The sequence below is a fragment of the Myotis davidii genome, unplaced genomic scaffold (assembly GCF_000327345.1).
Source record: "Myotis davidii unplaced genomic scaffold, ASM32734v1 scaffold699, whole genome shotgun sequence".
NCBI classification, from domain to species: Eukaryota; Metazoa; Chordata; class Mammalia; order Chiroptera; family Vespertilionidae; genus Myotis; species Myotis davidii.
Genome location: NW_006291007.1, coordinates 731,857 through 746,493, shown reverse-complemented (window position 1 = coordinate 746,493; position 14,637 = coordinate 731,857). Strand labels below are relative to the sequence as shown.

Sequence of the window (14,637 nt, the reverse complement as noted above, 5' to 3'; positions counted from 1 at the left end):
GAGAAGGAGATGGATGAGCAGAGGAAGATGAGGAACTTCTGGGGCCTGGGCCAGAGGGACTCCAGTGGGGAATGCTCGAGGCCAGGGAGCAGGGAGCACAGCCTGCCAACCCTGCATGTGACTGCTGGCTCCCTCTGTGTCACCCCTCTACCCCCTCAGGTCAGAGCCAGGCTACCAAAGGCTCTGTGATTTGTTTGTTTGTTGGCATCACCCTTTTGCTCTCTGCAGCTTTGCACACATGGGTCCCTCCGCCCAGGATTCCTTTCTCCCTCGTCTCCTGGAGAGCCTCCGACTCACCCTTCCCAGCTCACTGGGTGTCCCCTCTCCGGAAAGGCTCCTCGTAGACACGTCTGTGCCTGGGACAGACCTCCAGCGCCCACCCCGCACAGCTCTGTAATCGTCTCCTTTCGACTCCTTCCTGGACTGCCGGTTCCCTGACGGCAGCGTCACAACATATCCCCGTGCTTAGCATCGAGCTGGCGGAATCCACACTCAATAAAGATTTGTGCGGTGAACGCACAGGGCAGGTCCATATGAAGAGATGGGTGCCAATTTCCCAAGGACAGTCCCATCAGTTCAGTTAGAAAAGGATCTTATTCATCTCTCCCGGAGAATCCCATAACCTTTCTGCTCCTCTTCCATAGCCCCCCTTTCCTCAAAGAACCCACCCAGAGTCCCCCCCACAGCACCCACCCTGCTAGGAACTGACGCTAACTCTGGGGACGGCTTGCCTGTTCACAAGCCCCTCCCCACATGAGCTCACTCATCCTGGAGATGCTGCATGGGTTACTGAGAGTGTTGAAGGCAATCAGACTCCGCGGTGTGTGTGTGTGTGTAGAGAGAGAGAGAGAGAGAGAGAGACAGACAGACAGACAGACAGAGACACAGAGACAGACATGGGAACCCAGAACAGCAGATCCACGTTTCCCCCTTTTCTTGATAAGGTCAATGACGACTATCTTAGGAAGGCTGCTTCTCAGTGCAGCATTTCTCAGGCAAGCCAGGAGAAACAGGCAAGAGTCACAAGTCATGGGCTAGTTCAGTCCCCCCAGAACTCAATGAGAGAGGCCCTGCCTAAGGAGGCCTACCTAACAGTGCGGGTCCCCACCCTCCACCCCAAACACCAGCTTTCAGAGATGACACAATGTGGTTCACACGAGAGAGCGTTGCGGAAACTCAGCTACCCCAACCCATAAAGACCTTTAAGAATAAAAATACCTAGGCCCTGGCCACGTAGCTCAGTTGGTTAGATTGACTGCCGAGGTTGCGGGTTCAATCTCCCGGTCAGGGCACGTTCAACTAACAACCAGTGAATGTATAAATAAGTGGAACAACACATCGATGCTTTTCTCTCTAAAATCAATTTAAAGGAAAAGAATAAACATACCTAATATGTGTTGAGTGTTTTCATGGGGCCAAATACAGCTGTAGGCACTTTATATCATTTCTTGGACTTCCTACAACAACTGTATGAAATAGGTCCTATTATCATCCCCATATTACAGATGAGGAAACAGAGGCACGGGAAATGAGCACAGTGCCAGCAGCCAGCAGAGCCAGGGCTCCACACCCAGGCAGCTTTGTGCTGCCTCTATTCCCCACTGGCCGCCAGAGCTGCCCTGCTGCTCAGAAGCAACATTTCAGGATCAAAGAGGTGAGTGCTGGCCCAGGAGGGGAGGGGCTCTAGGAGTCTCACAGGCCCACTCTAAACAGAGACTTTTAAGGCAGGAAGGAGCCTCAAAAAGCAACAGTTCTGCCCGGCCTGGCGTGGCTCTGTGGTGGAGCATCGACCTAGGAACCAGGAGGTCACGGTTCGATTCCAGGTCAGGGCACATGCCCGGGTTGTGGGCTTGATCCCCAGAGGGGGAGGGTGTGTAGGAGGCAGCTGATTAATGATTCTCTCTCATCACTGATGTTTCTCTCTCTCATCACTGATGTTTCTCTCTCTCTCTCCCTCGCCCTTCCACTCTGAAATCAATAAAAATATATTAACCAAAGTTCAGTTCTGACTTGCTTATTGCTCAGACAGGAAAGTAAAGCTTGCAGAGGCGAAGTGGCAGTGTCGGCCAGGGAGGGCCTCCTTGGCCAGCCTGGCCTGGCTCTACACGGCTCCCACGCTGGGTGGGCCGAGGCGGGATGACAGCGGGGTTCAGAAGCAGGCCTGAGTCCTGGGAAAATCCACCCTCCACTCCCACCCCATGAGCACTGCAGGGGGCAGTGGCCTGCACACAGCATGGAGTCTCCTGCCTCAGCTGAGGGGGAGGAAGCCCCATGGCCTTGCATTGCATGGGAGCAGAGATATCAGTCCCTTCTCAGGGGCTGCCTCTAGGCTTGGGGGGTGGGGGCAGTGGGGTGAAGGGGCTGAGATCAGACAAGGGCCTCTCTCCTTCATTCCAGCTCCAGACAAAGGTCCCCCATCCCCCACGGAGGCCTGCCAGTCCTGCCCCAAGCACATTACAGGCTCCAGACTGCAGGGGATGAGCTGGAATCAGGCCCAGCCTCCCTTCTCTGCCAAAACCCTACCTTTCAGTGCCAGGGCCAGACAGGCCAGACAATGGGGTCATCACTACCCTAATAATGAGGCCTCAGGGATGCAGGAGGATCACTAGTGGGGAGGGAGAGGCAGGGGTGGGGCGGCTGCCTGGGCTCCACAAATGTACACAGAGCACCTTTCAAACCGCCCCCGCCAAGAACCAGGGACGATGAGGACAAGAGCAGAGGCTGACAGTGGGCAGTGGGCACAGGGGCAGGTGGGAGGCAGAGAGAGGGAGAAGAAGGGAGAAGGGACACAGGGAAAGCCTGAGAGAGGATGTGTAAAGGAAGGAGGTAGGTCCCATTGCCCAGGAAGGCAGCTCCGAGCTTCTTAGGAGTCTGCAAGGCGCAGGGCAAAATCCCACTCTTGTCTCTGCCACTAACCGGTTTGTGTACTTTAGGGTAACCTGCTGGAGCCACAGTCACTTGTCTGTCACGCAGGGTCACATCCCCTCGGGTCATGGTGGGTTGACCAAAGGCAGGCCAACCCTCTCCAGGACCCAGGGTCACAGAGACTCGATGTCCAGCTCCAATTGCCCCATTCACAGCAAAACAGGGAGCACCCTTGTGATGGGGGTTGGCTGGCCCTTGGGGGCACCCTTCCTTCAAGGCAAGCTATGGGTGATGAGAACATACCAGTCCTGTGGCTTGGAGCTTTTGGGGATACAAACCCTACAAATGAAATTTCCTTGTTAACAGTGCGCTCAAGGCCCCAAAGCTCTCTGTCCCGGGAGTCCCAGGCCCTGCATTCACCCACTTTTGGCAGCGGGGTGCTCTCGGGGTGAGTCCGGGCTGAGTGGGTTGGAGGCAGCCTGACTGGGCCTGGTGAATGAGGCTGTGAATGGACCGCAGGCAGGGGCCCAGCGGGGAGTCGGGAGTGGGGAGCATCCTGGCAGCTGCCTCCTGAATAGGGCCCAGTGCTGTGGAGGGCGGGGGAGGCCAAGCCCACATTCAGCCTGAGTGGAGGATGCTGGCCGCAGGAGAAAGACAGCGAGGGGCCCCTCCCACCTGCCTCAGCCTTGAAAAGAGCTGTGGTGGGGAGAGGCTCCAGGGGACTTTAATCCCACCAGCACCCAGCCTTCTGGCCCCTTAATCCTCTAAATCGCCAGTTTTCCCCAGCCAGGGGCCTCGCACAGGCTGTGCCTGCCATGCATCCCAACTCCCACCTGGACCCCTTCCTAGGGCACTTATGACCTAGGCTGGGAAAAGGACACACCAAATTCCCTCTGCATTATTATTATTATTGACTTCGGAGAGAAAGGGAGAGGGAGAGAGAGCTAGAAACATCAATGATAAGAATCACTGATTGGCTGCCTTCTACAGGCCCCCTATTGGGAATTGAGCCCACAAGCCAGGCATGTGCCCTCGGCTGGAATCGAACCTGGGACTCTTCAGTCTGCAGGCCGACACTCTATCCACTGAGCCAAACCGGCTAGGGCTCCCTCTGTACTACTGACACTTTGGGGTCTGTCCCCCTCTCTGGGGCAAGGGGTGGGGCGAGTCCCAGAAGGAACCCCTCCTCCCGCGCTGTGCCATCTTGGGCAGATCCCTAGGCACACTGCCTCCACTTCTCCATCCATCATGTGGTAGGAGCTCTGCCTTCTCCAGATGTAGGGGGCCCATCCCACCCCATCCAGCCCATAGGGGCAGCTGATCTATTCTGCACCCTTGCTCAGTCAGGGGTGATGGGAAATTTGGAATTAGGACCAGGCAGGGGCCTGGATGAGGTCTGTGTTGTCACCCGGTGACACTGGGGAGAGGGGCAGCAGGTCAGGGAACCATAAGCCCTGGTCCAGGAGGGCTGAGAAGAACCTTCCTGTGTGTGAGCTACACAAACTGCATTTCCAGGACAACTCTGTGTCTGCACTTGAATTTCCTTCTGTCTTCCAAGAGGACCCTCTCCTCATCCCTGATCCAGGCAGTTTTCAAGTTACTCTGCAGGGTTCTGGGGCTGTGGGACCTCGGAGGCACAGAGGAGTGGAGAAGGGGTTCTGAGCAGCCCCCTCCCAGCTAGGGCCACCCCACTGTGAGTGTTCTGTGTGCTGGCCTCCTGCATGCCGCCTGGCTGGACAGCACAGGCAGTGCTGTGCATATGGAATGCCCGCTAGACAACAGGCACTGCCTCATCGCACCCTCGTGGGCCTGGGACCGTCTTCGCTTGTCCCTACTGTCTGAGCGTGATTGTTCACAGAGCCCCTTTCCCTCTCAAAATGGCCCCAATCTGGATGATAAATTATACAGTCCCCCCATTAAAACCCTCAACAGCCCTATGAGGTAGATGCTATTGTGGGCTCCATTTTGCAGGGGAGAGCTGAGATGGCCAAGTATGGACAGAGGGACATGCAGATGGATGGACACCCAGGTGCAGGGGCCCAGAGGCTGCACTGCCCCATCCTTAGGACGCTGTAGCTAAAGAGTTTGGGGGACCCCAGTTCGATCCTCTTGTTGGTTCATTTCACAGATACTTACTGGGAACTGACTACATGCCAGGCATCACGCTCATGCTCTGGATGGGCACACCAGAGCAGAGGGCAACAGAAACGAGCTCAACATCACAAAGCAAGTTACTGCTCAGAATGAAGACAGTGCAGGTTCCTCCTTGGGGGTTGGGGGTTCCAGCCTTGCCCTTCCTTGTTTTCCTCTCCCCTGTTCAGTTATATGAAGTACAACGGGCTCAGGGTTTCCCAATGTGTGTTTTGTGGAGCACCAGGCCCCAGATGGTGCATGAAATAAGGGTTCTGTGGCTCCGTAAGTTTAGGAAACCCTGTTGGAAGGGCATGATGCAGAAACCAAACCAAGGGCTCTGGAAGGTTTGCAATGGAGAAACCTGTCTGATTTTGCTCAGCCCAGCATTTCCCAAATGTACTGGATCACAGCATTTTTTTCACAGCAACACTCCATGGAGCACTCTGGGGAAATGCATGCGTCCACCGTCGAGGCATTTCCCCCTTTTATGCACTTGGCCCCTTGGCTGGTGGTTCCAAATCAGCCTCTGCCGCCATCTCCTGAGTGGCACAGGCCCTCACGGCAGCTGGCACTGTCTGGGCTCCTCCAGCAGTTAGACCCCGGTCCCAGCCAGAGGGTGGAGGGCAATGCCAGCCCCAGGAGAGGCCGAGGAATCAGGGACTGCCCGACTGCCTGGACTGGCCGAATGGGCCGCTGATCAGCTCCCACAGAACAGCCCGCACCAGCTGGCAAATGCCTGCTCAGCACCCAGGACAGCGGCACCGCCTCCCCTCCCGCCACAGGCCAGCAAGTCCCGCCAAGGCTTTAGAATGTACCCAGCAGCAGAGAAGCTGAGGAGAAAGGAACACATCTACAGTGGGGCCTTGACTTACGAGTGTCCCGGCTAATGAGTTTTTGAGATACCAGCTGTCTCTCGGCCGATTTTTTGCATTGAGTTGACAGAGTAATTTGAGTTAACGAGCTCAGTCTCGGAACGAATTAAACTCGTAAGTCAAGGCCCCACTGTATTTTATATCTCTCCTGCATGTGTGATGTACCCAAACTGCATTCCCAGATCAACGATACGGCCGGTCCCAGCTCCCAACACTTGAATTCCCGTCTCTCTCCTGGGAAGACCTTCTCCCTGTCCGGCACCTAGAGAGGCCCTCGATTTGAATGAGGGGTGTGGGCACTTTCAAGGACCCCAAAGGCAGCACCTGTGGTGCCATCATGGCAAAGGAGTCTTGGGTCTGGAAGGTTGGGACCTAGAGCCTCAGAAGGCTCCCATCTGCAGCCACACTCTCCCTCCTCTGTCCTCGAGGACAGAACCAGAACGAGCCCTAAGAAATGACCCCAGGGCATGTGTGCTGGGACAGGGCAAGGTGCAGGCAGCTGCCCTCCCCACTTGGGGTGGGGGTCACTGTGGCTCATCTGCTGGCTCCTTGCCTCATTAGCCGGCTTCTGAGCAGACCAGAATTAATGAGGCTGCCCAGGGGCTTATGGCTCAGCAGAGCGTCCCACCCAGCAGCCAGAGCCCACCAGGGAACTCCAGCCCATTCACGGATATTTACAGCCCCATAAATGACGTCCAGGCCTGCAGCTGCCGGGGTCAGGGGTCAGGGGTCAGGAGGTGAGGTTATGGGACTAACCCCCTTTTCTTGCAGTTTTCCTTCCTTGCCAATGAGGATCATAATTCACCTCTGAGAGAAAACCACTTCCCACCATTCCCCCTGATTCAGAAATACTGACTTTCACAAGTATTTTTATTTTTTTTTAATCCTCATTTTTCCATTGATTTTTAGAGAGAGTGGAAGAGAGAGGGAAAGACAGAGAGAAACACTGATTGGTTGCCTCCTGCACGCCCCCTGACCAGGGCCTAGGCTAGGAAGGAGCCTGCAACAGAGGTACATTCACTTGACCGAAATCGAACCCAGGACCCTTTAATCCACAGGCCGATGCTCTGTCCACTGAGCCAAACCAGCTAGGGCATGTATTTTATCACTTCTATTCTCACACCAATCCTACAGTAAATGTGATTAGTCCCATTTAACAGATACAGAAACTGAGGTGGGCAGAGATCAGTGACTTGCCCAAAGGCACTCCTGGAGAGTAGAATGGGGCACCACCTGGCCTGCTCCCAGCTGGGGCTGGGAATGGTGATTCCAGGATTCCCAGCTACATTATTTCTGTTCTCTCAGTCACATGTGGAGTCTGCAGGGAGGCAGTTCATCCCTCTCAAGGGGCTTCTCCCAGAAGGGGAGAAGCTAGAACCCCTTTCCTTCAGCAGAGAATCAAGCATCCTGACCTGAATTCAGGCTGGACATTCGGGCTCCCCAGCTCTTTCCACACCTGGGCCTCGAGGGGAAGAAAAGCTCAGACTTCCCCTGGAATACAGGAAGCTGGGATTGGGTGGGCAATGAGGGAGGGGTCACCTTTCCACCAGGCCGTCCCTCTCCACCCTGCTTCTCCTTCTTCAGAGTCCTCTCCCCATAGAAGCCCTCAGAGGTTCAGACTCTGAGATGACAGCTGTGACTCAAAGCCAGGCCTCTTGGGTCGCTAAGAGCAGCAGTAATAATGCCCACGCTGACTCATCCAGGGCCAGCCGTCACATGTCCCAGCTACCTGGGGACTGAAGCCGAGTCACAGCCATAATGCAGGAGTCCCGGGGGAGCAGCAGACAGGGAGAGGGGGAAGTGGGTGTGAGGGGCTGACTACTGGTTCAGGCATTGGGAAGAGAGTTCCAGCTTTCTCTTAATTCCCACAGTCGCCCGGGAGTTAAAGATGATCGTCTCCATTTAAGGAGAGGAAACTGAGGCTCAGAGAGCTAATGTCAGTAAGGCCTGAACTCAGGTCTACCTGACTCCAAATCCAGGGTTCTGTCCTGGTCAGCCCATCTAAGCAGCACTGTGCTCTGGTAGTTACACATTTATAATTCACACTAGGGGCCCAGTGCACGAATTCGTGCACCTTGAAAGGAACTGTGGGCCGCGAGGCTGCGATGGGCACAGGGGTGGATCTTGGCCCATCCTCTGTGCCTCTGCCCAGCCCTTCCCGCTGCGGCCCACAGTCCCCTGTCTGCCAGTAGCCCCACTCCCGCCACCACTGCTCCCACTCCCTGATGGCGCTGGCCCCGCCCTGCTTGCACCTGATGATAGTGCAATGGGGCCCAAGTGGCACCTGCTGCCCTGATCGCCCCTCAGGAGCAGGGGGAGGTGGAGAAGCCCTCAGGGGTGATTGGGGCTGGCAGCGCTGCTCACACCTGCTGATGGCGCTGAGCGATCGGGACTGGCACCGGGTGCCAACAGTGGGTGCGCGTGGCATCTCCGGCACTGGCAGCAGGTGCAAACGGGGCCGTTGCGGCAGCTGGTGCAAGAGGCGGCTGCTGACCCCGATGGCCCCTCGGGAGTAGGGGGAGGTGGAGAAGTCCTGAGGGGTGACTGGGGCCAGCAGCCACTGTTCACACCTGCTGATGGCGCGGCGCTGGCACAGGCAGCAAGGTGGGAGTGCTGGGCAGTACCGTGGTACGCTGGAGCAAAGAGTTTTCAGTAACCACCAGAGGCTCGCCCTGATGACAGCCACCGGTACCCTGCCTTGGTCTGGTGCCCCGCTCACCTGCCCCACCATCCTGCTGTGGCCAATGCATGCCATATTCTGCACGCCCCCCCCCCCAAGTGGTCAGCGCACGTCATAGCGACTGGTAGTTCGTTTGTTCCCCTGTTCTGTCTATTTGCATACTAGGGTATATAGTATAGTATAAATACATAGATTTGTAATTGTGGTGGGATAAATAAGACCAGCCCACTTTCCTTCTGGGAGATCAGCAAAGTTGGGAGTCTTTTTGGGGGGTCTGGGAAATGCATGCTCCCCATGGGAAGGGAAAAAGAGAGACATAATCAAGTCACTTTCAATTCTTCCTTTTGCCTCTTGCTTGTTTGAGCTTGAAAGCAATTGTGTTGTGTGAATTAACAGAACTCGGCTACGAACCCTTCTGCTCATTAAACACTTGCAGATCTTGAAAGCATTTTTAAGGGTAACCTGGAAATGGTTTTCCAATTCCAGAAGCCCTTTGGGGGTTTACTGGGCTCTGGTCCCACATCTGCCACTGACCTGCTATTTGACCTTGGATCCTTGAGGGCACCTCCCTGGAGTTCAGGAAGGGACTGGAGTAAGACGATCAAAAAGAGCTTGTAGGAAAGCTACAGGACACATATAAAGCAATAACGAAAAGGTACATTACCTGAGAGAAATTGTGAATATCAGTGGAACAGAGAAAAAGCTGAAATACACCCAACCACCTACAGAAATTTTCCAAATGATAACATTTCTCAAACAATGTATAAAGGAAGTGTTTCTTCTTTAATAAAAAAAAAATTCTAACCCGAGGATATATTTTCCATTGATTTTTAGAGAGTGGAAGGGAGGGAGGTAAGGAAAGGAGAGGGAGAGGGAGAGAGAGAGGGAGAAGGAAAGAGAGACATCAGTGTGAAAGAGACACATCGACTGGTTGCCTCCTGAACTGGGCTTGAACTTGCAGCCCAGGTACATGCCCTTGACCAGGAATCGAACCCGAAATCCTTCTGTGCATGGGCTGACACTCAAAACTACTTAGCAACGCTGGCCAGGGCAGGAGTGTTTCTTTTTTTAAAAAAATATTTTTATTGATTTCAGAGAGGAAGGGAGAGGGAAGAGAGAGAGAGAGAGAGAAACATCAATGCTGAGAGAGAATCATTGATTGGCTGTCTCCTGCACGCCCCACACTGGGGATTAAACCCACAACCTGGGCATGTGACCTGACCGAGGACCAAACCGTGATCTCCTGGTTCATAGGTTGATACTCAACCACTGAGCCACGCCGGCCGGGCCAGGAAGTGTTTCTTAATAGGTGATGTTGGTGTAACTGGACAGGAATAAGATCTGGATAGAGCAGTGGATTAGATAATATTTTTTTCTAAATCATAGAAGTAGTAGGAAATAGCAGCATATATTTATGAAATCTGAAAAGGGATGAAAACTGTCTCAGGCCCAAAGCAATAGAAGGAATTGTGAAGCAAAAGTCCAACAGATTCAACTATAGAAAAATGAGACATTTTTTATCATCTTATATAATAAAACCCTAATAAATATGCAAATTGCGGAACGGCGGAACGACCAGTTGCTATGACGCACACTGACCACCAATGGGCAAATGCTCAACGCAGGAGCTGCCCCCTGGTGGTCAGTGTGCTCCCACAGGGGGAGCACCACTTGGCCAGAGGCTGGGCTCAAGGCTGGCAAGTGCAGCAGTGGTGGCAGGAGCCTCTCCTGCCTCTAAGGCATCGCTAAGGAGCAGTGAGCCATTTTTGGCTGAGCAGGCTCACAGCTGGTGAGCTCTGCAGGCAGGCGGTAAGGAGCGAGGGGTCCTGGACTGTGAGAGGGCGCAGGCTGAGCTGAGGGACAACGCCCCCGTCCCCATGCACTGGGCCTCTAGTGACACTATAACAACAGATTAATATTTATGGTAACTTTAAAATCTAGTATTTAGGAGAACCATTAAGATCCCAAGGATATGAGAAGACAATTCCTTCAAGCAGAAGTTAAAATAGGAAACAAAAACATGGGACATGTGGGAGGTAGCGGGGAGGGGGTGATGATCTTCAGGCATCCTGATGGCTGTAACTTCTGGGATCGATGGGAAAAACTGAGGAAGGGGTGAGGATGGATATCATGCAACAAGCCAGCTTGAGCAGGCCATACAAATGGCCAGAATGTCGGGGGGGAGGGGGGGTAGGGCAATTGGATAAACTTCCAAGGGTCTGGGTTCACCTGTTTCCTTCACCTCCTGCTCCCACAAAAGGCATTTTGGCCATTTACTTGAGGGGTAACCACGTAAGACCAAAAGGACAAGGTCATGGTTTCCAGCCTTTGAGGTCCAATTAGTTTCATGCTGAGTCAAGGCTACTCTATGTGCTGAAGAACTAGACAGCATAGAAGAACTGGTCCAATTCCATTCCTGACACCTGGAAAAGGTCCCAGCAGATCCCAGTTGGAAACCAGCTGACCACTGGTATCCCCTTGATGCAGCTGACTGGCCAGCCTCCCATCCCATTGACCTCTGAGGAATGAACTGTAGGGCCACATCAGCTTGCAGGAACTCTGACAGGTGTGGTGTGAGTTCCCCCCACCCCATTCACCAGAGGTTGACCCGTTGGGGCTGTCTAAGAGACGGCAGGGAGGGTGCCTGCAACCCCCAGCCAATGTTCTTTCCTAAGGGCACCAAGTGTACCCTCACCAAATCCTGCCTTTAAGCAGGCCCAGAGGAAAAGGCAGGAAGGATAAAACACTTCAGTGTTCTGAATAACCTGGCGTCCTTCTGAAGCTGGTGTCGCTTGTGGAGCTGCAGACCTACTCTTCATTTAGCCCTATCAGGGGAGTGGTCCAGGGTTGTCCTGGCAAAGCAAGGGGACGAACACAGAGGGACTGGGTATGTTCCAGAGGTCAAACCCTGTCCCTCAACACAAAGTACTGACAGGCCCGGCCGGTGTGGCTCAGTGGTTGAGCACTAACCTATGAACCAGGAGGTCACAGTGGATTCCCGGTCAGGGCACATGCCTGGGTTGTGGGCTCGTTCCCCAGTGTGGGGCGTGCGGGAGGCAGCCAATAAATGATTCTCTCTCATCACTGACGTTTCTATCTCCCTCCCTCTCCCTTCCTCTTTGAAATCAATAAAAATATATTTTTAAAAATTTTAAAAAGCACCATTAGGAAGGATGACAAAAATTGGCCTCCAATGCCATGTGAGGGATGGGAGTAGATAGGCAGAACTTGTGAGAAAAAAATTATTTGCCCGGAGTACGTGTTGGGAGTTTCTCTCCTAGGATAATTTTCCCTGTCCAGAATGGACTCTGGGTGGGCCTTCCGCGAAGCAGGAGGATGGTCTTTGTGACACTCAGGACCTCCCTCCAGCGGCAGAAACCGAATTGCATAGACCACCACTAATATCAGGTCCTACACATTCTCCCTGCTCCCTCCAGTTCCAAATTCCTCCTACTAAAAGTTTTCCTCCATTCACCCAAATAGTTTGTTTTAAAGTGTAAACACACACCCAGGGACCAGCAAAGGAAATTAATTAAATGAGAAAGACACAGACAGAGCCAAACAGAATGATACACCGTGTTCTAGGTTCTGATTCTAAATCTGACAAGAAGTGTGAAGGGCTGGCAGCTTGCTGGTTGGGTACTAGTGGCAGCAAGCGGCTCCCTCCTGCCTCAGGGCATCAGGCCAGCAGCCGCTGTACTCTTAGGAGCCGGAGGGAGAGTGGGTGGCACTTAGGAGCAGAGGGAGAGATGTGCTACCCCACGGGGACAGGAGCTACTAGACCCTCCTCAAACCACAGCCAGGCCTCGTGTTAACGTGGATGACACCTCATGTCCCCACCCCAGGCCCGCCATGTCTTTTAAGCTGCAATTCCATGTCTTTGCTCCTGCCTGGGCATCTGCAGTTAGCTGGCTCTTCAAATTGAACTTGTCCTTTCTTCCCAATCCCACTCCCTCCAATTCCAACCCTGACTTTCCCTTTTCCCCCTCAATTCAGAATGTCAAAGTAATGGATGTGGTTCACCTCATCTATTCAGTGTAGTGAGGTCGGCCGAGTCTCCCATTGCCATGTCCCTCTTCCTTTCCACTCTTACTGTCTTCCTCCGAGTCAGTGCCTGTGTCCATGCACGGCAGCAGGCTCCTCACAGCGTCACTCACCCCTGCAGTCCAGCCTCCACCACCCCACTGTCATGCAGAATCTTCCCAAGGCATGGCCTCGATCCCGTAACAAACCTGCCAAAAAACGCTCAAAGGCTTCCCCTGCCTGCAACAGGACATGGTCTGGTCCAAGCTACTCTTTCAGCTCTGTTTCCCTCCCCAACAAAACATATTCCCGCACAAAGTTCATGGCTCAGTCATCTCACCCAGGACTGCAGTGCTCACTGTTCCCCCAACCCTGGGACAGCTCGTGCCTCCTCTCCTGCTGCTTCATGGTACGAAGAGGGAGAAGGACCATCACAACAGCACCCAACATGAGTACCAAGCAAAGAGAACCCTATCCTGGCCGAAGGTCAGCTGTCCGTCTCTGGTTGGCATCCTCAACCCCCTCCCATTCCCCAGGCCTAGACTCCAGGCGTTGCAAACAATCACATACTATTCTCCCTACACCCCTCCCTCCATTCCTGCCAGAAAATCAGAGTTAGCTTTCAAAAGAGCCCGTATTGGGAGTCACACTCCAAGGATGGGAGAGATTTGACTTCATTGGTGGCCACGGAGCTTTGATAGTGGGTTAGAGAAGAAGAGGGTACGTTAACCTAAGCCTTTCCCCCGCCTCCCCAGGACCAACTGCAATCCCCTGGCATACAGACATCATCGCTGACTTTCAGTATGTATTGTCCAGTCTCTACATAGTATAGACCGAGCTCCGATGAAGTGAGCTGAGAGGAGGACGGAGGGAGGGAAGGTTGTCTCAGGGGAGCCCCCCTCCTCCTGAAACCAGGGGAGCAGTGTCTTCAGTCCCAGAGATGCACTAGGCCACACCCTCACCCCACGTCACCATCTTCAGTTCTGATTTGGGGGAGGGCTGGAAGGAAGAGGGGGAATTTAACTGCTCACATACCTGATCAAACAGGACTTTCCAGGGCTGGTAGAGAGGAAGGCCATGCAGGAGAGGAGGAAGAGGAGAGAAAGGAAGAAACACACTTATCACCAAGGCTTCTGTAGCCCCCCTAATATTTCTGACATAGCCTCCCAGCTGCTCCCCAGGTTCAGGGACCCACCACAGGAGACCAGCGAAAACCTGGGAATCGCAGAACAAGGAGGATTCTCTAGGATGACAATAAAGGCCTCGGCCTCTGCCCAAGGGCCTCCAATAACTTCCAGTAACTATAACTCTTGTACCCCCTTCTGCTCCCCGGCCAGGAATGCATACCCAGTGCCCTTCCATCAGACCAGTGGCCGTGGCCTCCACCTGCTGCGGGCAGAGACCCCTTACTCAGGAACCCTCCCCCCCAACTCCCCTCCCCCCACACACAAGCGCTAGCATTCTGCCTACAGGTTGGGCGGAAGGGGCTCCCCCATGTGCAGAAATTCACCCGGTCTCTTCCAGGCTGAGTTCCAGTGGCGAGGACGCAGGATTCTACCCGGGCTTTGGGGCCAGAAGCAAGTGAGAGGTTTAACGATAGGAGCCGAAGGGAGGGAAGGTGTTATGCTCCCCCCCTCTCCCCGCCCGCACATCCGGACTTTTGGCTTCGGTTTGGTAGGTTGGGAGGGGGCCTGGCTTTACTCCCGCATCCCCCACCCTGAGTGACGGGGCAGGGCCGAAGGTCTGCCTCTCCAGGTGCAGGTCAACCTGGGAGGGAGACGCTTAGGAAACCCCAGTTCCCAGGACCCCCCAGTGCCGGCTACGCAGGTGACTTCCGGGACCCAGGGGAGGGGGGCTCGAGCTGCAGATGCGGGGAAGCCCTTGGGGAAGCCCCTCCGCAACCCCGCCGGGGACCGTCCTGGTACCGACGCGTCCCGGACTCCGGAGCCCCCTTCTGGAGCGACCGGCTCCCCGCACTCCTCGCCCTCCTCGCGGTGCGGGGACGGGGCCAGCTTGAATTTCAATCAGTGTCGCGACACCGCAGGTGCGGGCAGGCGCTGGGCG

At 54.4% G+C, this 14,637-nt stretch overlaps 1 protein-coding gene across 1 annotated transcript in view; it reads right to left on the bottom strand.

Moving 5' to 3' along the window:
• Positions 1 to 14,162, bottom strand: part of RHBDL3 (rhomboid, veinlet-like 3 (Drosophila)) — a 45,528-nt gene extending 31,366 nt beyond the window's left edge. Inside the window, exons 1-2 of the mRNA XM_006764029.2 lie at positions 14,084 to 14,162; positions 13,609 to 13,632 (exon numbers count right to left, since the gene is read on the bottom strand). The gene's annotated coding sequence lies outside the window, so the exon portion shown is untranslated. The remainder of the gene's footprint in view (positions 1 to 13,608; positions 13,633 to 14,083) is intronic.
• Between the last annotated feature and the right edge of the window lie 475 nt (positions 14,163 to 14,637).